This window comes from Heliconius melpomene, chromosome 19, assembly GCF_056956725.1.
Source record: "Heliconius melpomene rosina isolate 202511_hmr_F chromosome 19, ASM5695672v1, whole genome shotgun sequence".
NCBI classification, from domain to species: Eukaryota; Metazoa; Arthropoda; class Insecta; order Lepidoptera; family Nymphalidae; genus Heliconius; species Heliconius melpomene.
In genome coordinates, this window is record NC_140407.1 from 1,671,776 (window position 1) to 1,698,905 (window position 27,130).

General features: G+C 31.0%; 1 protein-coding gene across 1 annotated transcript in view; it reads left to right on the forward strand.

The window, feature by feature from the left end:
- The first annotated feature begins 5,811 nt into the window (after nucleotides 1–5,811).
- e (nonribosomal peptide synthetase ebony) overlaps nucleotides 5,812–27,130 on the forward strand; it is a 43,662-nt gene continuing 22,343 nt past the window's right edge. Inside the window, exon 1 of the mRNA XM_085202918.1 lies at nucleotides 5,812–5,966. The gene's annotated coding sequence lies outside the window, so the exon portion shown is untranslated. The remainder of the gene's footprint in view (nucleotides 5,967–27,130) is intronic.

Genomic DNA, 27,130 nt, shown 5'->3' on the forward strand with positions numbered 1-27,130 from the left:
AATCCGCGTGGTTAAGAAAATTTTATTTCTGTCATGTAAAGTTTTTTTATTAAACTTTGTGCGCGGTGTTTAGTTCCGCTATTTAATACGCAATATTTCGAGAGTTCGGCGGAAGGTGGAGATTGGAAAAAAAAATTGAAATTGAACTTTAAGACTTAAACACGTCTATAACTAATAAGAAGTGGTTTAAAATAGAAAGGTTAGTTTAGTAGATAAACACGTGTAACATACCATTTGACATTTCTAGATAATGGTGAATACTAAATTCGCAAGTATATTCTGAAAGGAGGTTGTATATTGATTTATTTAGAACTTTAATTGTAGAACAAGTCGGCCTAACTAATCTTTTAGATATCAAGCCTGATTTCCACCACAGAGCATTGTGCGTAGAGAAAATTAAATGCTTAATATTTTCATTTCTTTAGCGGCGTTGATTTCTGCCACTCAACACGCAATGCTTTCAGAATTCGATGTAAAGTGAACGAAGTGTCCACAGTCCTGTCCAGTGATGCCTGTCCAGTGATGCCTGTCTATAATTTTATTTTTAAGTATCTTGTAATTTTTTTTATATCTTGTATTTAAGGTTGGGAGTTTCGTCGCCTAGTTTTCGTGTTGAAAAGCGGATATCATGTTTCACGCCAAATATAGAGACTCGTATGAGGGTGAGGACACGAAAATAAATCTTCAACAGAGTGGGAACCCGTTACAGTCACCTGCTTATGCCCCTGCACCACCACTAACCTCAATAGACAAATAAACAATTAAATTGGAAGTGAATTACATTAAACTGAATTAATCAATTTGTCATTTAAAATTTTAATGCTATTACATTCTAGAAACGATAAGTGCTTCAAAGTTCAAACATGTTACATTAATTTAATAATAACATGTTGTAACTGTCGTTATATATTTAAAGCAATGTCGCAGATTCACTTCCCGGTTTTGGAAGTATACACATACACGCTTTTTGTATTGTTAATTAGTTTTTTCTTATATAGAGAATCTACTGGAACAGCTTTTTTTTTTAGTTCGATCCCATGATTAAATGTAAACTATTTTCTCTATTATTTCATACAAAGAGCAGCGTTGAGTTCCGCCATTCAACTCGCAATCTCTCCATTATTTGGCGGGAAGTGGCAGGAGTGGCACAACGCTACGCTTCCCCTGCCTTATGTATGTGATATACTCGTAGCTTGACGCTGTATTTTTTTTATATTCATTTATTCTGAATTTATGTTTTGTACTATTATTTTAATTATAGTAACATTTCCTTCACTTTCATAATTGTTTACAGTTTGCAACGTGAGTTTTTAAAGTTTTTTTTAAATAATGTATTAATTATGTTTTAATAAAGTTACACACCAATTAAAAGCAACACCTACTTGGGCCGGTAGACATTTGGTCAATATCAAAATAGTGTATAATACACATTTTATTATATAATACAAATAAAACGGTTGAAGCCAGTCGCGGTGAAGGGACATAAGTGCGAATGTAAATGTGGTGGGTCGTAGGTTCAATTTCTACTCGAGGAATATTAAATATATCATATATTTAATATTTTCATTCCCTCGCTCTGATAACGGAGTGTCTTAACATTAGGTTCCCAGGTTCCCTCTGCCTACCCTGCTGTGCGAGATATAGCGTGAGGCTAAAAAAATGCTTTGTCCATACAACATTATGTACTAGTTTAAGTCATGATTTGGTTTCTTCTGATTCACGATATAAATAATATCAATACGTAAGATAAGCTTTTAAGATTACTGGTATTTGGAAAATTACTGTTGAAACTTAACTTTTTTTTATTTTTACAACTAGTTTCCCATTTTTCATTCCATTTTCGAAACATTGTGCTTAGCTTTTTTAGTTAAGTAAATCATTAATTCCCTGAAATGAGAATAGAACCCACAGCCGTTTCATCTGCAGTAAGACGCAGCACCGTTGTGCCACGACGACGGCCTCTTTTATTAATTGTGTTATTAACCCTCATTTTATTATTAATTTTACAAAATTTACTTTTCTATTTATGAACATCATTAAGATACAATTGCATAAATCAAGTTAAAAATGTCACATTAAAAACATAAATATTAAGTGAGAGCCAAGTTCAATATTACGCTATACGACTTGATAGTCGATTTTACCGACAAATGAAGTGAGATGTAAATGGGTGCCAAGTTCAATGGTCAGTCATGAAATATATTTCTAACAACATTAATTATTTTATAACAACTTAAATAGTCCTTTCTTTTTATATCTTAGGACTATAAATTGATGTCATAGATCTGACTTAAGTAAATGATCCGAATAGAATTTATTTATTGAAAAATTATAAGAGAATGATAAAAAAAATAATAGTTTCGGTTTTTTCCGTTTGTGGTGGAAAAGTTTTTGTGTTACGAAGATTTTAAAAGGGGCTTCAAATAGTTCGTGTAGTATTACACACGGCGCTGCGTGCCAGTACTGTTTTACTAAAATTGGCTTGACGCGTTACCGCGCGTCTAAGTATCTAACATATATACTATATAGAATTGACAAGGTACGTGGATTCTGTTTACATTTATGTATAATGCCTTATCGTTAAGCATTTTTTCTTTAATAATTTGTTTATGGTGATAGTGGAATTAGTAGTAAATAGTTTAAACTATTATATATTGTATGTATAATTAAGTACATATTTTTTAATATTTTGGTAACTATCATAATGTCTAGGATATATTATATTTGTATGTACTCGTATTTCAAAGGAGACATTAGTTGGATTGTTTCAGATTTGGTTATACCCTATTGAGGGTGAGATAAAAGGTACCTAATCATATCTGAAAAAGGTTACTCTATAGACCGCGACTGATGGAGTTAATTGTTTTCCAAAAATACAGTGTAAACAGCGACAGGTTGTCGGTTCGATTCCCTTTGATTTCTTTGCTCTGGTAGCGAGGCAAAAGCGTGACAAAAGAATGTCTCTAGAATTCGGCGGAAAATGGGGAGTATCACTAGGCTCCCTCTGCCTACCCTGGTACATGCGGGATGCAGAGTGAAGTTGAAAAAAGGAAATGCTTAAAACTTATAATTGTTAGATGCGCTTTCAATGCATACGTCATTATGTATATGCACTTCGGTCATATAAATTGATTAATAGTGTTTGACGTATTAATTGTATTGGGTTTTTTGTACTGTGGGCACCGAGTCACTGATATCAGAGGAAAAAATATTTCATTTATTTTATTCCTGAATACAATTTTTTAAATTATATTTATATATAATAATAATGCATTTACTACCTATTCCTTTTTAGAGCACGGAAGCTTAAAAAAGATTTATTTGTCCAAAAGCACTTTAGATTTAAATTATTTCTACATAGAATGTCAAGGTGTCTAGTTACGCCCAATGTCTGAAGTTTTCAATATAATTATTAAAGTTATATATTTTTTATTATAATGATATATATCATTGGGTCAATGTCTCTTTAATCGTTTTAACATTTGATTTTTGTATAATTTATCTCTTTTTTACCGATCATTCTCCGTTTTTACATTGTTTCTGCCACTGTCATTGTAATACAATGGCAAGGCAAGGGGTGGACTTGCGTATGATCTTTTCTCTCTTATTTAAGAGAATTGCAAAAATATGATTTTCATAATAAAATTCAATACAGAACGGACGGATCAAATTTCTGATAACCACACTAGTTATCCCAAGAATTCCGGCTCCCTCGTATCTACGTTGGCAGATTTTGAAATTCATCACTTTTCACCATTTTCCGTCTAATTTTCCGTAATTCTATTTGAAAGAAATTAGTGATATTTTTATTATTTCAATTTCATCTTAATGAAATATATGTACCTACGTCCTACATATGATATTTCTGTTCCGCCACGGTCACTATATGAAAGGAAAATTTGTTGATACAGATTAGTAGGTAATTAAGTATTACATTAAAATTAAAACGCGTCATGAATGTACGACATAATTATTGCACTATTTTTAAACAATATAGGAAACCTATTTTTTTCTTTTGTACTTTTCGTGTTACATTTTACGTAATTATATGACATTTTAAATTAAAATACATTACAGAGATAACAATCGATTAATAATTTGTCATTGAGACGTACGAAAAATTGATTCGTAAGGCCATCAAAGCGCAGTTGATGGATACTGGTGCAGTGATTGTAGGTTCGATGTAGGTCGCGTGTTCATTATTTTCTTGTTCATGGTGTACCCCGTATATAACAAGATATGCTGTGGAAGCCTCTTGTTAAGACTTTCCGTTGACTCTATTAGACGAAATCGAAACATAATATTATTAATATTTTTATTATTATATTATAGTCATTAATATTTTTTTCTTAGAGACCGTTATCACACGCAACGATTGTGGGATGAATTTCGGCTCGGGGGAATGAATCAATTTTATTGCCTCACTCTGATAACAAGATGAAACGCAGCTTTGAATTCCGTCTCTCATCGTGTAATTTCTCAAACCCATGGCGGTGCGTTTTTTCTGCCTACCCTGCTGTTGCGGGATATAGCGAGATGCTAAAAAATAATATACCTATAAGTCTGTATGTTCTTTTCCTTTATGTGACTGTTCATGTAAAAAAAAATCCGTAGGATTTCCCGAAGTTACACAATAGTGTATAATATATATTAATGATTAACTCATGTATAGCAGTGAAGTGAGGTAAAAAGAATAATCAATCAATTACTATTATTCCACCATAAATTCGTAAAACATTAATGATCCTATATATTATTTCATTAATTCCGACGAGTGGAAATTAAACCATCGCGCTTTCTGTCGCTAGGTCACAAACTCATGAGGCCTCAATTTTCATATTTAACACAATAAAAAGACAAACATTAATTAAAATGTCAATATTAATTAAAAAAATATTTTTTTCATTAGTTTGGTGTAAGAAATTATAGATTGTCACTAATTTTAATTGATCTCTATTGATATTGTTTAAAATGTTATCCTTAAGTAGCTCAAAGTCACAGTTTAATTATAAATTAATTAATTGCTACTATTTTACTTATAAAACTTCATATTTTTTACGGATAAAATTATTAAGTCTAACGTAGCGCAGTGGTATAAGCGAGTGAGTATGAGCTCTACGATTGTAAGTTCAATTCCCACTTGGAGAAATGAATTATTATTTATTTATATTTTCATTTCTTCGCTCTGGTAACAAGGCAAAGTGCGGCATTGATGTTCGCCACTCAACACGCAATGAGTCGAAAATTCGATGGAAAGTGGGGAATGGAATTTTTTACGTATTCGTATATACGGGCTATATGCTTAAACAACAGTCTTGAAACAGTCTTAAGCTGGAAAAATAAATGTTATAAAAAGTAAGTTTTTGTATTTTTAATTTTAAAAGGTTTGTTTTGTCTATTAAGTGTTACATTTCATTATTCTGCAATTTTATTGTTTTGAAGGAGTGTAACTATCAATTAGTCTCTGGTCTTCGGCAGCGAAAGCTCATAATTAAACCTTTTTTTAAAAAATTTAGTTTCAAATTGAAGAAGTGGGAAATATTTTGAAATATTTGTTACATTTTATGAACATAACTAAATATAGAAGATGTATTTCAGAGTTAAATATATTTTAAATAAACAAAATAGAAATAACACAAATAATTAAAATTAAAACTTTATTAACACTAAAAATAACACCCAAACTATCAATAAAAGAAAATCTAACATGATTTTTCAGCACTGTAACAAATATAAAGGCCAAAGAAGTTCTGTGAATGGTACGGGCGACATAACAAAGCTATATAAGTAGATTGAGGCGAGTGTGCAGGCAGTCCGCGCAGTGGCCGTTACCCGTGCATAGACTTGCAGTCGTGAAAAAAAAAAACAATCGCTTGACAGCGCGCTTCGGGGACAAAAGCGCGGGAAAAGTGAAGTGTTTAGTTGTCAGTGTTGCATTTTCGTGTTATTCTTGTGACAATTTTATTGTAAGTTATTTTTGACTTTTTTACGTTATTTTATTACTTTAAGAAAATATATAGATTTAATAGTTAAAAAAAATAAGTTCATATCATAAAAAAATAAATCTGAAATTATTTCACTAAATAGAATATAGATTAAGGAATTATGTAATTAATTAACATATGAAAAAATATTATAAAAAAACAGAAGTTATAGTTGATTATAAAATAAACAGTTAACATACAATTTTAAATTAATGATTTTTTTATTAATACGTAAATTATAATGCAATATGTACAGAAGAAATAAAATGGATTTCCTACATTTTTAAAATAGTAGAATTTCATTGGTAATGTAAGATGCGTTTTTTTTAAATATACGGTGTAGGCCAGCTTTGAGTTGCAGATGCGACTCCGTTTTTAAAAAAAATTGTGAAAAACAATAAATAATTGAAATTTATAAATAGATTTAACAAAACCAAAATCATATAACTATAATTATATTCATCTAAGTTTATATTTAGTATAATTATAGACTACACTTTTCTGAATGGCGTGGCAGTTAAAAGTAACGTAAAGTTTTAAATTGAATATAAACATTTAATTATATACAATATATACTACAAAAAATGTTTAAAAATTTTCAGTATAAATCGAGAAAATTAAAATTAATGAAATTCTTGTACATTAAAATACATGTATGTATAATTTTTGTAATAGTAATATTTGTATATATTTTTATTTATACAAATTTAAATTATTTATAATAATTTAGAATTATTGTACCGTAGCAAATATAAATCTTAATAAATAAAAGCTTTATAATTGTTTTATGCTCTAAGTTTTTTGGGCGGAAGTCAATCAACTTATGAATTCATATGTTAGACACTAAAAACTTTATTGTTGGTACTGAATTTTTAAAATTTAAATTTAAATAATGAAGTGCATTTAATAATGCACTATTACAACATTTGTACGATTCCGAAGTTGTTAATAACATGCAACGACTGTGGGTTCGATCTCCATTCGAAGTTCTTTATTTATATTATAAGAAAATTTCAAAAATTTTACATAATTTTCTAAAAATGGGGGTTTTTTACACATATTTTTAATTTTTACATTTATTTAAAAGTTCCCTCTGCCTACCCTACTACACGCGGTATACAGCTTGAATCTAAAAACCTGGATGCACTATGAAAAGCCAGCCACGTGCGAAGATATATGTATATTATATTTTATAGCATTTTTTGTTTCTTATCTTTGATATCTATCAAAAACTATAACTTATCAAAAACTATACACTTTTTTCGTAATGGACGACAAATTTATTATATTTATTTCATTCAACATTATTTTATAATTAATCTTGAATTTATTGCGATTCTGAATCAATGTCATAGTTGCAATAAAATGTTTTATGTTCTACAAGTTGAAGCTGTAAAGTAGGTAATTGATTTAATTCAGCTTTACTAGTAAAATAAGTATAGTAAGGTCTAGAAGTTGTGGCGCTGAAGTTAGGCTTTCCAAATTTATGACCACTATACCCTCAAGAAGAAAATAATCATTGGTAACAAGTGGCGCAGAGGCACAAGCCTGTGACTGTAACATTCATTTGTTCAATTTGGTACCAAGGCAAAAGTGCGCCTCAACACCCAATGCCTCAAAAATTCGGTGAAAAGTGGGGAACGGAGAGTATTAACACTGGATACTTCCCTGTAAGCACCTGATTAACTTAAACGTTTTAAATTGTCATACAAGGAAAATCCTTATTTCTAACACACTTTAAATATTCGGATATGGTAATTAGCTCTATGAAAACCATCGACGGTCAAATACTTGATAATACTGAGATTTCAATGTTTCGCCGTACAACAAATAAACGTCATGTACGAGTATACAGACGTCAGTGTGTATGTAAATATAGAATGTGTAGATTTTTTTTAAGTCGATACAGAAATTTAACCGGATCCCATAATCAGAACCTAACCAATTTTTCATAAAATTACACTTGAAGTACTATTATTACGTAAGTAGGTACCTACTGTATTATTAATAGCTTCGCCATTTTGCACAAATGTAAATAAAAGAAAGAAAAGAAAAAAAGAGAGCTACATACCTACATATGCTGATAGATATCCATCAATTTATATATTTCTGTCATCTATATATATAAAAGGACTTGTCCTCACTGACTGAGGTAAGACGCACGCACAGCCGTAACTGTCGTGCGTAGAAACGTGAGATTTGGACAGAAGTTTACTTTCGTAATCTGGACATCCACTAAGAAGGGATTTTGAAAAATTTTAACCCTAAAGGGGTGAAATAGGGGTTGAAAGTTAGTATGGAAAAATTTTTAAATCGGCACCGATTCTTATAAAATTTGAAATTCAGACTCTTAAAAGTATTTAATTGAACACGTGTTTCATGGTTTTCTAGAATTCTTTCCCTAAGGATGCAAATAAGGGGTTAAAAGTTTGTTTGGAAAAATCTTTAAATCGCCACCGATTTTTATAAAATTTGAAATTTAGACTCTTAAAAATATTTTATTGAACACATATTTCATGGTTTATTAGAATTCACCCCTAAATACGCAAGTGAAACTGCGCGCGTCCGCTAGTTTTATATATTTCTTTGATATATTTACAAAATCTAATTAATTATTCCGCATTGATAGGTTGCCTTCGAACAAGTGTACTTCTGACTAAGTAAAGAGGTTGCGACCTCACTGAGTTGCCGATTTAGCAGTTCTTGTGATCTTAGATAGCTTTGTGATGTTTAAAACTAGGGTGACCTCGATATTCTTGTCAGGGTTCCGTACTCCAAGGAGGAAACAGGACTCTAATACTAACACTCCGTTGTCCATCTGTCTGCCTGTCTGTCACAAGGCTGTATCTAATAAACCGTAGTAGTTAGAGAGTTCACATTCTTACAGATAATATATTTCTCTTGCCACTATATCAATAAAATTGGAATATAGAATAAAAAAATATTTAAATGGGCCCCCACACAACATACGCTACTTTTTGTTCATTTGTATCGAGAGAGGGAAATAATACTAAAATACTACATTCTCCGTTTTCCTCTCTCCCTCTCAGATCCAAGACTCTGTATATTGATTCGACGAAACTTAAGGCCGTAGCGTAATATAATTTATTATTATTGTTTTTTAGTCATTATCATAATGCATTGTTTAAAAAATATAGTTTAAGTATTTTACCGAAAAAACAAAATCGTGTTAATATGCAATTAATAATTATAATTTATTATAATTAACAAGGAACAACAAAAAAAAAAACTTAAACTCGAAATTCACTTTCCTTTAGCTTTATATACAAATATTTCAAGGCCGCCCGTTTTTAAAAAACCTTAGTGCAGGTAATTTTTTTTGAAGTCAAAATAATTGAAATTCTGTATTTAATAGTTTTTTTATTAGCGTCACGCTTAGTCTCGCACATAGCACCGTAGACAGAGGGGATCTAGGAACCTATTTTACACTAAGTTTTTATTAATTTAGGTATCCATAAAATATAAGGCTTAATAAAAATGATTGTTCTTTAATAGATTTAATATCACAAAAAATATGCAAGGCGAGTCTGTGGCACACTTACAACGGGTCATTAGTTCGGTGCCAAACGTAACTTACTTTAAAGGTTTCTGCTCTGCAACCTTTAGAAACGTTAACAATATATATTTTTCATTAATTACTAGCTTTTACACGCGACTTCTGTAACTGTAACATTTCATATCAATTTATTAATGTTTTAATGTTTTCGCTCTGATACTAAGGCAAAAGCCCGACGTTGGACTGCACCTGATGTAAAATAGTTCTAATATAGAGTTTCTAAGAATTTTATAATTAATATGATGATATTGAAATAACTGTAGTGAATTCCTAATAAATATTAGGTGTGTCATACTCAGTGGGAAAACCATTTAGGTAATATTAAACATTCCATGATGTTTGTACCTAGGTTCATTCCCAGCGCTTTATTGATAAGGAATAATTATAATATAATATTTACACGTACCGACACTGTTATCAGTAACTTCTATATAGGCATATTTTTACATAAGGTAATAAGTAAAGCAAAAATTTTGAGGTCAGTCCCTCGACTGGGAACAGAGTGAGACTGTAAACGCCACAGGTTGTGGGTTCAATTACCACTCGAGGAAATTTAATTTTTAATATTTTAATTTCTTGAGCGGCGTTGAGTTCCATCTCTCAACACGCAATGTCTACAAAATTCAGTGGAAAATGGAAAACACAATGTCTTAACACTAGGTTACCTCTGCTTACCCTGCCGTGGGTGCGATACAGCGTGAGTAGTTTAATTAGGTGAGTAAATTACATAGTAAGTAATTTAATTAGTTTTATCATTATTATATTCATATATACATTTTTACTATATGTAGTTCGACGATCTCATACTAACCTCTATGCTTACAGCATCCGCTTTGGCTAAATCTTCATTGTGTTTATCTTGTAGATAAAACGGATATGACCTTCTTCTTAATTCAATATTAAGTGGACGTCTGCTCGATGAGACAATGTTGGCATAGCATTCGAAATAATTGTAGAGTTCTTACGAAAGCGTCAAAAAATAATGTATTAAACGCCATGCCATCGAAGCGTAGCGGAATACGGTCGTGGCTTCAATTCTCACTCGGAGTACTCGCTCTAAGACATGTCTCGGCGTTTTGTTTTGCCATCCAACACGTAATGTCTCGAAATTTATATAAAATGAGAACACAAGAAGGGCTCTGACGATTATTACGATTGATAGGCAAATAAAACTTTACTAATAAAATAAAGCTGAAGAGTATGCTTTTTTAACGAATTGAAAAATTTTTTTTCTTTTTCTTCTTTTTTAACTATTTCTATTTAATCACCAATCTATACAATTTACCTTATTTTAACGATGATATGTGACGTTATTATGTTTTTTTGGCCATTATTTTTTAACTAATAACATTGCTTAAGGCGAAAAACAAATGTATGTACATATATAATATGCTTTTAGTACTGTACCTTCCTGGCTCAAGTACTTTTTTTATTTTAATTATAAGTATGTAAATCACGAAGTTTCAACAAGTATTAAGGGCGCCATGACAGGTATGTTATTATCGATATTATCATAATAAACTTTGGAATTATGTTAATTTATAAAGGAAAAGGAAGTAAATTGATTTAGAGTAACAAAAGTGTACTGACCCTGTCAATCTTTTAACGTACTTGTAGGGTTTTTTGTAACTATTGGTCCTAATGTACCTTACATATGATGAAATACTTTTGACGTATTACTCATGTATTTGGTTTTTATTACATAATTCATACATGAACTTTTTTATTGTGAATCAAATGCAAAGTATTAACATAATTGAAATGATAAGGAGCAGGTTTTTTTCTTAAGTCTCGTATCTCATTTTGTCAGTCATTTTCATTTCATTTGTATTAAGCTTTTTGGATATTGTTTTTGTTTATGTAAAATGTAGAGAACTTTAATGTAACATAATGTCTTATCAGTATAACATAAAAAATCTGCAGGGTAAGCAGAGAGAACTTTGTTACCCATCATTGAATTAATTAATTTCGTTTAATTTGTTGCAATAATAAATATTTAATATCTGTAAACACTATTAGCCTATGATCGATTGTTATTAAATATTTTTCTTTTGTGCTGTCACAATTGGAGGTCGCTGTTACCTTAACCTGCTATATTTTAAGTACAGTTGCAACGCTAGGTTAAATACGTATATAAAAAATATTATCATTGCGCCTATGGACAGGTTCTGACTGTCAACGGGGTGGTTGTGGGTTCAATTCGTGTACTGGGGGAAAGCATAGAACGAAGTGTTTTGTCACTATGCTCTCGTGGTAACGCAGTATCTTGACAGCGTAAAGCTAAAAAGAAAAAATAAGATTTCCCTACAATTAGACATTTCAAATTTATTCTATGGTAGACCTAGAGTGTAGGTAATATTTACATTAAGTATTTTTCTGTGTAAGAATATTTAGTTAGTAACAACACAAGGTTCCCTCTGCCTACACTACTTTTCTTGCTATATACGAAATATAGCTTGTAAAAAAAGTTAATATAATTTATAATATATAGGGCTATCAATACTTGTTCTTTATGCAATATTATTCATGTTTAGTTATTTTATTCATATATATCTAATATAGAAAGCGAAAATTCGCGCGCGCCTAAAACGTGCGTCTATAAACACGATGGTTGTAGGTTCGATTTGTGGTTCAGCTACGGCACTTATAAGACCTCAAGAATTCTGGTGAAAGTGTTCGGATTCGGAAAAAAGCACATTTCTAGTCCATAGTAAATAACAATTTAAAGTAAAATATATTTCTTAAACACAGTTGCTTATCCTTATCATTATTTGTATATGGAATTTTGAACAAAATTACGCTAAAAATTATTGCTGTGTAAATAGTTATGTTTGTCAGATTTTGGTCGTAATCGTAAAATAGCACCTTAAAAACATAATTTAAGATATACAATATGTTTAAACACTCTCATTTTAACATGATTTCGACATCAATAAAATTATGTCATAACACTAAATTATGTTATTATAAGTAAACAAGTGTTGGTAAATGTATTTTTTGGCCTTTTGGCCTCGGTTTTTTCACTCTTTGTCTAATGTAAACAGATATTTGGTTTTTTTTATTTTATTTATTTCAGCACTATAGACTTTCTTATCTTTTAAATTTATATTTTCATATCTTCGATATGGTGTCGAGACAAATCACGGCGTTGAGTTCCGCGTCTCAACACTCAATGCATCGAGAATTTCGTCGGAAAATGGAAAACGGAGTCTCTTAAAACAAGGTTTCTGCCTTCCCACTGTGTGCGGGATAGAGCGTGAAGCTGATTTTTTAATTTTTATGTATAAAATTAATACTATAAAGTTATAAACCTTGAACTGATATCTATCTCCGGATATGTAAACGGGGACGGAAATCAAAACACACAATGCAAATAATATTTGGACATGTAATTTTCTTCCTTTTGTGACGATTGTCTCCGTAATAAGCATATAATTGACATTAAGTAACGCGTATAAAAGCTACTTGTTTATAATTTTGGTATGTTGTAACGTTAGAGGCACGGGTTCGAATTCCGCTCATATTTTAGTTTATGTTTTCTAAAATAAGTATAACTCAGTATTAACCACAAATAGTTAAAGCTACTATTCCATATTTTTATCCATTAACATACATACGTACACGACGCCTATTATTATTTGTGTTATAAGCGTGGGTTGAATTTTAACAAAATAAAATAAAGCTTCATAAAGCTCTGATATATTTTTTAAAAGGTCAAATATAATAAATGCTTAGTGTCAAATATTATTAATTATTTTCATAGTATCGCCCAAAAATAACTAATTATTTGTACGTATATTAACTGATAAATGTTCTAGAAGCAGTTCTAGAAGCACATGCTCTAGACCGTCATTTTGTTTCTCATACAAACAGTTCAAATCAACCTTGTAGAATTTAATTTAATGAGATTTTTATTAAAATGTAGATAGTTAGATTATAATTTATAGTCTAGGTCTAGACTCCAGTAATATCTAGTTCGTTCGATTAGCTTCAATCACGCTCAACAAGTACAGATAAGTGTGTATTGAAATTCTAATATCATATTCAAAGTAGTAGGTAAACTGAAGGAGGCAGTGAGTTGTTTGTTCAGTAACTAACCCGCTCAGGAAGTATCCCTCAAATAGCAGGGTAGACAGAGGAAACCTAGTGTTAAGACACTCTATTCCCCATATTCCACCGAGTTTTGGAGGCATTGCGTGTTGGGTGGCAGAACTTAATGGCGCTTTGGCCTCGACACCAGATATTAGATACTATACAGCATGAGATACTATATAGGTTTGATAAATAAAAAGGATGCGTTACAAGATTTAGTAATAGACATATTTACAGTCCAGTTAATTTATTTTAACTTATAATATAAGTAAAAAAATCTGAAACTCACTCAATAATTTACTCCTTTGGCTGAAATTATCTTCCGCAGTCATATTTTGTAGAGTCGTTTCTTTGTTTTACTTTTACGTTGTATTCCGCAAATAGCAAGTTTGGCGGAGAGTATCTAGTGCTTAGACACTCCGCCCTTCATATTCCGCCCAATAAGGTAATCAATTAATTAAAAAAAAGAGATATTTAAAAAATTGTAAGCACAAGGAATGAAATATATTACCAATTTACTACATTAATAAAATTAACACCGTTCAGATACTTCATCAAATACTTCAATTAATTAAAAATTTAACTTGACAGGTTTTTGAGTATTTTTTATTTACTTCTCCATGTTATCAAATTACATATTACATCTGTTTTAAGGTTCTGTATATCAAAAGGAAAAACCGAAACTCTGATATGATCACTTTATTAAGAGCATTTATTTCGAGATGGCGTCGATGTGTCCATCTGAAATTAATACCAAGCTCGCATAGAATTAAATCGAACTTCTAAGCATTTAGGCATCAATTAGGTTATTAATGATTTTTATTTGAAATTAGCCGCGTAATCAAAACAAGTTAAGAAAAAAAACACCAAAAACTGAAAACTATTAAACATTTCATAGGAAAAATCATTACAAATTTATAATTGTAGTTCATTTCATATGAAATATGTACTCGTATGTGTGAGTGTGTGTGTGAGTGTATACGTCAGCAAACTTAAGTGTGTCAACTTTTGTAAATTATACTCGATATATATAACATACATTGACATATAATCCTGAAATTTGTACGGAACCCTTATCATGACACACACACACACACACACTAAGACTCCACAAAATATATTCATATTAGTATTATTTATATAGAATCTATAATGTTAGCAGTATGATTTATTTAGAATCTGTAGCAACAATAATAGGCAATAATTTAGTCTACTTGTGTTAGGCTCACCCTAAGGCAAAGAAACGCGAACCTACTAAAGCCTTGTTCTTCAGCCTGTAAGCTGGAAATTTGTTTAGATACAAATAAATAATAACGCTATATTTGTTGGATAATTGAATTTTAACACTGCAATGTAATGTAGAACATTTTTTTATATTAAATGTAATCGAACCCACAACTGACGCGTTTATACTTAATAACTACTTAATAATTACGTTACGTTAATACTTAAGTCCCTGAGCTAAGACGGCCTATAATTTAGAAGGTTAAGGCCTTCAAGATTTATCTATTTGATAGATGTTTCTAGAAGTCTATAAAGAACAATTAATATATTCAAAGTGTGTCCGCTCGTTTTAAACTCAAAATGCGTACAAAACGGTTTTGGCCAAATTTTGTAAGACAATTTATGAGATAGATGTGTTCACGGTGCTGTGGCAAGTGAATATTCGTGAATATGTGCGTGACTGATATGAATATGATACTCGAAGAAATTAATCATTTTATATTTTCATTTCCACTCTCGCTTGCTTTGGAAATGCCTTGAAGGCCTTGAAAATTCTCTGGGGAACGGAGATAGTCAGTAAATTTCCTCAGCAGACCCCGTTATATGCTTGATACAGCGTGAAGCTAAAAAACCAAAAAAATATTTAAGTATAGGATCAAGGTCGATCACCATGTGGCAGGTAGTGTGGTAGCTTCGAGAAGACCTTGCGGCAAAGACCGACAAAAGAACAATCAAAATAAACTATTGCAAAAATATAATGTAATATAATATAGTTAGCATGTAATTTTTTAGATCGTTGCATTTAGTTAGTTGCTCCTTTGTTTTTGTTTTTTTTTTATTTTATATTCATTCAAGGCCAGCTGTGGCGCATGGGCACATTCGTGTGACTGTAAACGCGACTGGTTGTGGGTTCGGTCCCGACGAAATGAAATATTTATTTAAATTTATATTTTCATTTCTTTGTTCTGGTGTCGAGTTAAATTTCGGTGTTGAGTTCCCCCACTCAACTCACATTGCCTCCAGAATTCGGCGGAAAGTGGAAAGCGGAGTGTCTTAATTATAGTCTCTCTTTGCTTACCCTCCGAAATGCCGGATACAGGATGAAAAAATACATTAGAATATCATATAGACTACAATTTATGTAAGAGTTTTGTATAATTTGGCTATAATATAACAAAAACTTTAAGCGGGTGAAGCCTCAGTTAGATTTCTAGAAATTATTAAAAGTATCATTGTTTTTAAATCGAATCATTACTAACCAAAGCAGTTTAATTTTCATGCCTACTTAGTTTAACATGTTAAATTTATTTTAAATAAGAATTAACAAAAGAATTTCATAATTAATGTACAAATTAACATGATTTTAAAGAGCTTTACATAAACTGTAAGTAATTTAATTCAATTTCTAGATGTTGTTTCTCGTATCTTTCTCGTTTCTCGTTGTTAATTGCTGCTTGTCTTGTATGAATATTTAATTATTGATTAAATCTTGTTTTTTTTTATTTACATTCACTTTGAGAAATATTACTTTTGCATTGAAAATGATATATGAATACATTTTTGGGTTAAATTTAAAAGCTAGGTATTTGTAAATACTTTTAACACTAATGTTTATATTTAAATAAATAAATCCAATATAAAAAAATATCTCAATTCTTCTACACCGGTTATTACATCTTCATAATTTTATCTCCCGTCCGATTTTGTTGAGTTAAAAATTAATCTCTCCTCTAACGGAGACTAGACGGAGAGATAATTAAATATATATAATTGATTATATCATCAAAACCAGCGATGTGTGGTAAATGGTGAATGGAATGTTTTAACACTAGGTTCCTTCTTTTTTATTAATAAGTGAATAACTCTGTTTATGTATTCGTTATACTCTTTACATATGAAGTGCAATAAAATTAAAACTATAATATAATTATCAAAATTAAAAGCCGGTCTTATAAAGGTGACTTTAGTATTAACTAATTATAATTCAACTTTTGTAATCTTCGAGTAAATCGTAATGGAAACGTGCACTAAGGACATGCTCGCGCACTAATGTGTTACGAAACAAATGTTTTGGAAAATTTTAGAATTTTAACTATTTTAGTTTTATTGTTTATTTAAAATATATAATACGTTCGTATAATTCGTAGCATAACATTTTTTGAAATTGTTTAGAAATATTTCTTTGATCAAATTCTTTTGATTTAAAAAAACTTATTATAATAACTCTTGTTAAAATAAGAAAAGCTTTATGCTTTTTCCCGCACAACAGGGAAGTCAGAAACGCAATGTTAAAACACTCCGCTAGGCGTAGGGATAAGGAGGTAGGGGGAGGACCCAGGTTCATGTCCATCGGTTCCTCGACAGCAATATATATGTTTACTACCAGAGTAGAAGGAACGAAGTATTAACACATTCCATTGTTTAGTTTTCCTTTACGGTCAAAAGCTGCATCACTACTCTACAACGGCCTTATAATGCTTATCTAATAAAAAGCTAATTAATCGCAATTAAAATATATATATAATATTACTTACTATTTATATTTTTGTTTAACATATTAATTACTAAATAGTCTAAGCGATTTTATCAAATACCTAAATAATATTTAATAGAAACCTAGTAACAGGAATTATGAAATGCACAATTTAAACATGTTTGCACTAAAAATATACATTTTATTTTTTATTAATTTTATTTTATTTGGTTTTAATGTTATAGAGTTATATTTATTTTCAGCTTTTTGTATGCACTTTGTTTCGCTTCCGCCAATGCGGTAATACAAATAGATAAATTTAACCCGTTTTGGTTATTAGAGCATGTCTTTATGTCTGTTAGTTACTTTTTTATATTTACATTTTAACATAGCATTTTTATGATATAAGCCACTAAATAAAATCATAAATAAATATTTCTATTTACTTCAATTATATCAAGTTCAGTTTTACGCTTTGTCTCTGCCCTGCGGGAGAGGTCAATGTAGTGTCAAAATATTCCATCTACCAGTGTCCTCCAGAATACTTCAAAGCCGCGGCTACTATACTTATATAATTAATTAAAATGAAATTAATGGAAATGAACCTGTAACTACTGTTACCCAAGCAATGTTATTGAGGTGTTTACCGAGATCACCTTGAAACCAGTATATATTACGGTCGTCAACCTTACCATTATATATTTTACGTAACTATATTAATCTTCGTAAAGCTAGAAACTTTGCTAAATATACTCGTAACTTTTGAGATTAAATCTACTTCTATTTTAAGTTTTATGATACATAGCTTAAGTACTAAAATGGAATATCAAATAGTATAAATTGGTGATATCCTGAACTATTATCTAGTTGTGTCGGACAAACATTTGTTACGTACATCTTTACATCTAATACTATGACCAAGTGACTGACGGACAACGCACAACCAAAGTAATCAAATAATAATCTAAAAAAATATTGAATAAAAAAGGTTTTTAATTTTTTACGGTTTAGGTATTATATTTAGCAAATTAAGCCCTTTTATATGGTCCCCATTTTAGTTGGGTAAATTGTAATTTCATTGTCATCGGAACCGAAGTCGTAATTCAAATGATGAAATGTCTTAACACTAGGTTCCCTCTACCTACCCTGCTGTGTGCAGGATACAGCGTAAAGCATAAAAAAGGATACAGCAGATAGAGAGAGAGAGAGAGAATAAAAAAAAAAGCTTTTAAATACATACATAATATGTTACTAAGGTTGTTTTTGGCGAGTATTTTATAAGGTGCATCTAAAGTAATATTTTTATAGCTACCGTTCACTTCCGAGAGCCCAAGGCCAAATATTGTTGATAATGTGGGATCTATTCACACACCTCATATGTTAAAGACAGCCGACAGGTCATGGCCTATAGTATTTTTTATATAGGAAATTAAATTAGTTTTGATAATAAATATGACGTAACGGCACAGGAGCAGCTTTGACTCCCGCTTGGGGTAATATTTAATATTTTCTTCCCTCGCTCTGACAACGAGGTGACGTGTGGCGTTGATTTCCGTTGCCACTTATGCAATGCCTCGAGAAAAAGTTCTATTCGTGTAACTTAATTAAAACTATGACATTTAGACTTTATCCCGCATTAAGCATGGTTGGCAGAGAGAACCAAGAAAAAGAGTCATAACACTGTAATTAACTATACATTGCAAGTTAAGTTCCTGTATTAAGAAAAAAGAAAACTTTTTTGTAATATTTTCTATTATATTTAATAAATAATAAGTGTATTTCAATGTCATTTTTTAATGTAAGGACACCAAGGCTACTTTCCAAGTCTCAAAATCAAGTTTGTAAAATATCTACATACAAATATATTATAATACTGTATACATAATAATATGTCAACCGAAGGTTTTTGAAAAGTTATACCTAAACTGTATACAATCGGTCAGACCGTTTAGTCACGTAATAAATAATACAAATATTTTATTTTCTTGATTTTAAATATAAAGCGCGACTGTAAACGCGACGGTTGTGGGTTTGATGGTCACTCGGGAAATGGAATATTAAATATTTTTATTTTGTGGCTCTGGTAACGAGGCAAAACATAGCGTTAAGTTCCGCCATTCAGTGACTCGAGAATTCCCGTTTCCTTCGAAAGTTGCTAGTTTCCCTTTGTGTCTACCCTATTGAAGTGTGACGCTAAAAAATATATTTCGACTTTATCATATATTTTTACACATGTAAAATGTCGTAAATTTTTCATATGTTATATGAAAATTTAAATATTTCATGGATTTCCCCGAGTGGGAATAGAACCTACATCCGTGGCGTCTACAGTCGCACGCTCGTGCCCCTGCGGCCTACAAATTAATTATGTAGTGTAAATATATTCACACAAATACGAGTATTATATACACGTGTTACATTTCGTAAAACAAACTGACATTGGCGATACGTTTGATGCACAGATTGTGTAAAACATCCTTTACCTTGCCGGTTACATAGTAATGCCATTAACTTTATACTACATGTTTTAATTATATATTTCTTTAGGATTGTGGGTACCTTATAATTTTCATCTGTCTGTCCGTAATCCGTATGGCCCAGTCATTTTACTCAGAGACTACGGGAGTCCAGTGCGTGCGGAATACATCGTGAAGCTAATGTTACTGGGACCTGGAAAGCTAATGTTAAGATAATCTCTTCACATTTATGATAGTTCCGTTCCTCGCTTTTCGACGAATGCTCGAGGCATTTCATATTGAGTGGCGGATCTCAACGCCGCGCTTTACCTCATTAGTACCTTAGGGTTTACAGTCACACTCGTGGCTCTGTCTGTCTGTATAATATCTTATTTAAAGTAAAATTGTATGAGAAACTTATAATATTAAGAAGCCTCGAACAACAATCAGTTACTTTGTAAGCTAATAATTACCTAATTATTAGTAAAGTAAATAAGTTCATAGAAAATGTTAGATCTAAACTACAGTATTTAAACGATTGCCCTCAAAAGTATTGAGTAACGCACGAAGGTCGGCCGCTACGTTTCATGAATTTAATGACCACTTACGAAACTTTAAACCTAAGATACATTATCCATCGTCATCTGTTTGTTATGTTAGATTAAAAAAAACATTTGAAATACATTAAATAATATTAACAAAATATTTTTTTGTAATGTTTGTGTTTATTTTCGGATAAAACGGAGTGTTGAGTTCGGCTATTTAAATTTCACTGTCTCCAAAATTAAGTTGATTCTCGCCGCTGACTGCCCACAGCCAAGTAGTGCTTGTAATTGATTTTTACTATTTACTTTAACACTATAGATATAAAGCTATCCATCCCTATAAAGAACAAAGCAACAGACTTCGCTCATATTTGATGAACATAGAGTTTAAAAAATGAATATGGTTCATCTTTTAGAATGAAATTTAATAAATTAATTCTTTAGTAATAATTATAACTTAATGCTTATCATAGCTTAATAAAAGTAATTGTTATTATGAGTTACACTCATAATTCAAATATCACATTAAAACGGTTTCCAAGAGGTGCGGGTTTGGGTCCCGCTAAGTTTTATTTAAATTGTATTTATATGTACCTATAATTGTAGAATACAAACGGGCGAAGCCGCTGGCAGGCAAGTATATAATAAAAATAATTAGTAATAATTGTTAGTGACCTAATATAGAAATCCATTATTATTATATTACTTTAGCTGATATAAATCTATTTCAATTATAAACGTTAAATAGATTGCTTTCATTTGATGCAGTTAACGGTTAATCGACCGTTTTAAATATGCAAGGCTGTACGTACGGGTAAGGCAACTAATTCAGATAATTCATATGAATAAAATATTTAATCAAAAAAATAAAGTTAAGTATGTAGGTAAAAGATATGGTGTACTATCCCAGTCGGGAGTTCCATTATTGTCATTTTCTCAGTGCGATGAGTCACGCGCTTTCTCGAAAATTGGATAGGTACCTCAAAGTTTCGAGAAAGCCTTATTTAACACTTGGTTCCCTCTGCCCACCTTGCTGTGTGCGGGATACAGCGTTAAGCTGATTCCATTTATTTTTATAAAATCACAAATAATGTAAATTACGTGTTTTGCTAGTCATGCATTTTTTACAAAATCTAAAATTTATACCCTTCAATTTAATCAATATCGATCTTTGGATGATTATCTATATATATATATATATAAAATCGAAAGGTCACTCACTCATCACGAAATCTCAGAAACTACAAGTGCTAGGAATCTCAAATTTTGCATAGGAGTTACTTATAGGACGTAGGTGCTCGCTAAGACGGGAATTTGCAATATTCGACTTCTAAGGGGTTGTTTTTGGGGTCGAAAGTTTGTATGAAACTTCGTTACTACAAATGCTAGGAGTCTCAAATTTTGCATAGACGTCACTAGGAAGTAGAGATGGGCGTTATCGTTTTTTTCCGTTAACGGTTATGAAACCGATATATGGTTTTCGTATCGATATCAAAAACGGTTTTCAGATATCGTTTTTTATCGAATTGTCAATAAACGCAAAATCATAATTATAACATTATAATATCATAATAAATATATGTATACATATAAATAAAAACTATAATCAAATGTAAAAAAAACAATATTTAGTAATTAAATTGAAATAATATTAAAATACAAAATCATATCCAAATTTCAACTTTATTCATTTATTTAGAAGTTCGATTTCATAATGACGAATCAATAACTTGTAGATGTAATGTAAGAAAACCGCCGAAACATGAATCTGTTAGTTAGTTAGCTATCGGGTATTCGCTTCATTTCTTTTACACCCGTGAAGAATATACGGATAGAAAGAGAGGTAGCGAATATCAGTTTATCAGATATTCGCCTTATCTCATCTACGCCCGTTCGGAATAAGTTAGTTAGAAAGAGAGGAAGTTAGTTTTAATATAAAATCGTTTGACGTTTCAAAAGTTTTGCGTTATTACGATTTTGTTCAGATCATGTTGAGTTTTAAGTTTTTGTAAAAACGGTTTTCTAAAAACATATATCGATACGTTATGTTTTCCTTCACATATCGGTTTTAAGTTACGTTTTGATATATCGAACTCATCCCTACTAGGAAGTAGTCATGGATACAGAAATTAATAATAACATAGTTCACGCGGGTGAAACCGCGAGCGGGCCGCTAGTTACATATAAATTTATCAAAAAAGTATCTATCTAGTAAGTTCTTAGCCGATTTCTGTAAAAGGTTCTGAATTCGACTGTATTTTTTTTAGTTACCTCACATCCTTCCGACTCGGTGAACCAATTTTGACGATAAACAAAAATTATTAAATAAGTATTTTATAATTTCAAAGAAGGACAGACCTAACACAATATCAAAGAACTAACTTGTTTATTTTATGTGGCACTGATTTTAAAATAATAAAACACTTATTTAATAATTTTTATTTAATTATACAATTCTTATTTCATTATTTTTATTTAGCTAAATCAATATAAGTATTACTTTATGTTAAGTTAATTTATTTTTGCTTTTAACTTTAGCACTTAAAGTCGGTATTTTTTTGTTAAAATTTAATTGATCAACCACACTCAGAGTTCGTATTCAGGTAACGTACCAGATTCAAGTGCAATAGCCTTGGCAGGTGACTGTACGTGTTGGTATACGAGTATGGAGTTACTCGCATTCGCTATAATCAAACGTAATTTAGCTTAAATTAAAATTTGATTATCTACAAAGTAATATAATTATTTGGTGTTAAAATATTTAGCCTTAACAAAACAATGGAAATAGCTAATGATGCTTTTAGTTAAGAAATAATTTGCTATAATAGATGATAGGTGATTATCTTAAACTTTATTACAGTGTCGAATCAGTTATCGTTTTAAAATTAAAAATTATATTCTTTCTAGGTTAGGAAATTATTTTAAAAACAATAAAACAAAAAAAAAACTAAATAAGTAAACCGAGGTGCACAGAGAATATAACTTGACATATTTTTTTGGATTTGAACCCGCTTTTATATAAGCGTTTCAACTTTAAAAATGTCAAACTTGCTATGTTAAGCTTATTCTCACATATCAAATAAACTTAAGAAAGGACGAAGGACCTGTCATTAGTTATCTATACGTATATGTATTAATTAATATCTGGAACAGACTACCTAAAATTTTATAATAGATACCTACTCCTAGTTGGTATCTATTATAAAATTTTACATGACTTTTTTCAGCTTCACGATGTATCCTGCTCCGAGTTGTCTCTGTCTATCCTGTATATAATAGGATAAAACGGAGCCAAAGCGGAAAGCGAAGCGGAGAAAACCTAGAGCGGGGTTAAAACACTTCCGCTTTCCACCGAATTTTCATGTGCCACCGTGTTGAGTGGCGGAACTCAACTCTACGCTTTGCTTCGACACCAGAGCAAAAAAATGAAGCTATATTTCATTTCCTCGAGTGGGAATCAAATCCACAATCGTCACGACGTCGCGACGGCCTCTTGAGATGACAACAATAATTAATAAATTAACATTATGGAAAAAAAAATATGCGAAAATAAAGAAAAGGCTATTATAGACTGCACTGGGTTATTCAACGGCTATAACAATTGACGTAAAAAAAAAGTGTAGCCCAGTCCTATTACATAGCAACCTTCACCCACAAAAATCTAAGAAAAAATTGAGTAATGGCGACGCTTTGTCACGCACGGGCGGTTCCGTAAAATTATTATCTTTATTGTTATTTATTATGTCACTTCAATTAAAATTGCATTTGCGTGAAAATAATTTATGTATATACCTTCGCGTTTACAGTCGCGCCCTGTCCTACTGCGACATGTTGGTCTTAATATTTTTTTTTTGCTTCACGCTGTATCCCGCACACAGCAGGGTAGGCAGATGGAACCTGCGAGCCTAGTGTCAAGAAACTCTATTCCCTCTTTTCATCGATTTTTCAAGGCATGTTAAGTGGCGAGGCTCAACAAAAAAAAATGAAAATATTAAATATTTCATTCTCTCAAATGGGAATCGAACCTACATCGGACATGATAACGCTACGCGCTGGTGTCTCCGCGCCACGACAGCGTAAAATTGATAATTTTAAAAATAACACAATTTCGAAAAAAAACTACCTACTACGCTTACAATTAAAACAAATTATGTAAATTAATTAAAAATGTTTTAAATTAAATGTAACCGATAAGATTTAACATTAATTACTAATGAATATAATGCTTATTATTTAAATTCGTATACATATATGCATTTCTAGTATATTTTTGTAAATGTTATCTTTATTTAGATTTAAATTTTAATTTTTCTACTGTTTAATGATTAATTTAGATAATTCGTAAGTCATAAATTATTTAAATTTTACGATTCGTATCGAAATCAACATATTGGCATAAAAAAGAAATAAAATAACTGACTCATATGCAAAAGAATTCTAAGCAATTTTGATTTTTGATTTCAATTTGTTCAGCTCAGCAGAGTTCAGCCAGGACGGTTTTTGAAAAATGTTTATAGCCCTAAAATAACACTGTTCATAAATGCTGTTATGCGTAGAAGAGAAGCGTCGAACTGTAATAATGATGCATCCATTTCCTTCATTCATGTTATTTGGTTCATTCAATTAATTCCCCGAGTGGGGATGGGAGGAATGAACTAAACTCAAATTCACGCTCTGACAAGACACCAACGCGGCCTTGAGTACGCGGCCGTCGCTCTGGTTTCGGACGGGAAGCGGAGAAGGGAGTGTCTGGTATAAAGCGTGAAACTATAAGAATAAATATAATAATTTATCAAAATATTTTTTTTTATAATGTAAAAATTGAAAACTAATTCTATTATTTATATTCCGTTACGTTACATACGTGTCGTGTGTATGACCTTACTGCGTTGTAATGAAAACGAGAGTCGTACTTGCACTAGGTCAGTAACCGATTACATCATTTTTCACATAAACATGGTAATCTTATACGAGTACGTGATGTTATGGTAGCGCTGGTTAGTCAATCATGTGGAAGTTTCGGTTCAAATCCAAACTTAATTTGGAAGTGTATTTATAAATATATTTCTGATGTTGACTGTCAACGCGACGGTCGTGCGTTAGGCACTCAGAAGGATGAAATATTTTCATGTCTCTGGTGGTATTCAGTTCCACAATTCAACACGCTATATCAGGAAACACTGGGCGGAGAATGGGAAACTCAGTGTGTTACCGCCTGGGTGTTCCTAAAAAGAATTACTTAAAAAAACAATTCTAAAAGTCATCGCCCCTATTCGCTTCGCTCGACAGCTTCCACTTCTCAATTGGGCGGAAAATGAGGAGTGGAGTGCTTTAACACTAAGTTCCCTCTACCTACCCTGCCACTAACTAAATCTAAATCTAACACCTCGTCTATTCTTTGCTTGAAAGAAACCGTAGATATGAAGTGCATTAAATGAGTTTATAGAACTTTAAGCAACCTTGACATTAATTAATAAGAGCATAATATATGCATTGAGGAAACATATTATCTTGTAAATTAATAAGAGATATCTGTTTTTTGTTTGACTATATATTATTCTATTCAGTATAAAATATACACCAAACTATATCGTGCCAACGAACTAAGGTGTAACTTATGTAAAACAAATATTTCTTAAAATAATTCTATAAAACTACTTTCAAGCTATTTTTTTAGTTTTTTGTTAGCTTCTCACAAACAATGTACGAGTATAATTATTATTTTACAGCATTCTTGCATATTCAATACTTTTAAAATCACGCAAATTCATTTTTTAAAACAATTTATAAAGTTCGTGCTTAAGGCGGGAATGTGAATTAATTATTAGGTTTTATAGTAATTCATCAAGGCGTTGTTTATTGAGATTCGAAATAATGAATTATGTATCGTTTCTAGGTTTTATGTTCTGAGAAACAATGCTTTTGATGATTAAAGCCATTGTTACATAGAATAATTGAATATATTAAGGTTTTTGTGGAAAAATATAGGTTTTAATCGACCAATATTATTTTATTAATATCTTTATAATACACAAGTGTTTGTATTTTTAAACTTATAGTGTGAGAGTTCAAACGAAATGATAAATCAAAATGAAAATTTTAAATATATATTTTTTTCTAGACGATAAACGAAGATAAACGCTCTCTGCGTTTATACTTATGTAAATAATTATTCACAGGTCCACAAGATCCGCTGGTTATTTTTTTTTGACATAACAAATGCAAAAAATCGTGATAAAACAAATTACGATATTAAATTACGTTCTATAGTAAATGATGTATTTTCAGAATGTTAACGCTGTTGTGAGTGCGATTCCCACTCGGTGAAATGAAGTATTTAATATTTTCCTTTCTCTGGTATCGAGGCAAGCTCGGAGTTGAATTCCGCCACTCAACACACAATGCCTGCAGAAATCAGCGGAAACTGCAGATATGAACCCACGATGCAGGAAAACCTAGTTTAGGTACCATCAGATGTAAAAAAATTGTAAGCATTTACAATTTTTTTAGTTTTGTTTATAAGTATATTTTTATTATCGTTCTTTAATATAAATTACAGACGTTAAGTAACAAAGAAACCAATTAATTAAAATCAATTTCATTATATTATTTATAGAAATAGGTAACTACTAAATAACATTCATGTAAACAGTTATTTCGTAATCCATTACTCTAAGCAAACCAAGGTTGCGACGCGTCCGTTAGAAGGGGATCGTTCCTCGACCTTACCAAATGTGCCCTTCTAGTTGTGCCTTATCTGGAATTGAATGTGCTTATCA